Consider the following 281-nt stretch of genomic DNA (forward strand, 5'->3'; position numbering starts at 1 on the left):
TGTAAACACCAATATACCGTACGAAAAAAAACGTACAAAAAACGAGAGAAAAGAAAATGAATACTTACCAGAAACAAAAACTTCACAAACTTTCAATAACCCATAAAAGTATTCAAAAAAACCATTCCAAGTCAAAAAAGAAGCTCAGGGAAAGGGCTATACCTCTCGCGCGCGAGAGACAGAACCGAACTCGCGAAGTTTACGAAGTTTGCGGTTCCTCTCTCTTCGTGCGTTTCAATCCACTCGACTGGCTCTGGCTTCGCATTCGATTGCTGACGTAG

At 41.3% G+C, this 281-nt stretch overlaps 1 protein-coding gene across 1 annotated transcript in view; it reads right to left on the reverse strand.

Annotated features, from left to right (window-relative positions):
- Nucleotides 1-185, reverse strand: part of LOC119589098 — a gene marked incomplete in the record, with an annotated part of 19,557 nt that extends 19,372 nt beyond the window's left edge. Inside the window, 1 exon segment of the mRNA XM_037937675.1 lies at nucleotides 76-185.
- Between the last annotated feature and the right edge of the window lie 96 nt (nucleotides 186-281).

Source organism: Penaeus monodon, chromosome 25 (genome assembly GCF_015228065.2).
Source record: "Penaeus monodon isolate SGIC_2016 chromosome 25, NSTDA_Pmon_1, whole genome shotgun sequence".
NCBI classification, from domain to species: Eukaryota; Metazoa; Arthropoda; class Malacostraca; order Decapoda; family Penaeidae; genus Penaeus; species Penaeus monodon.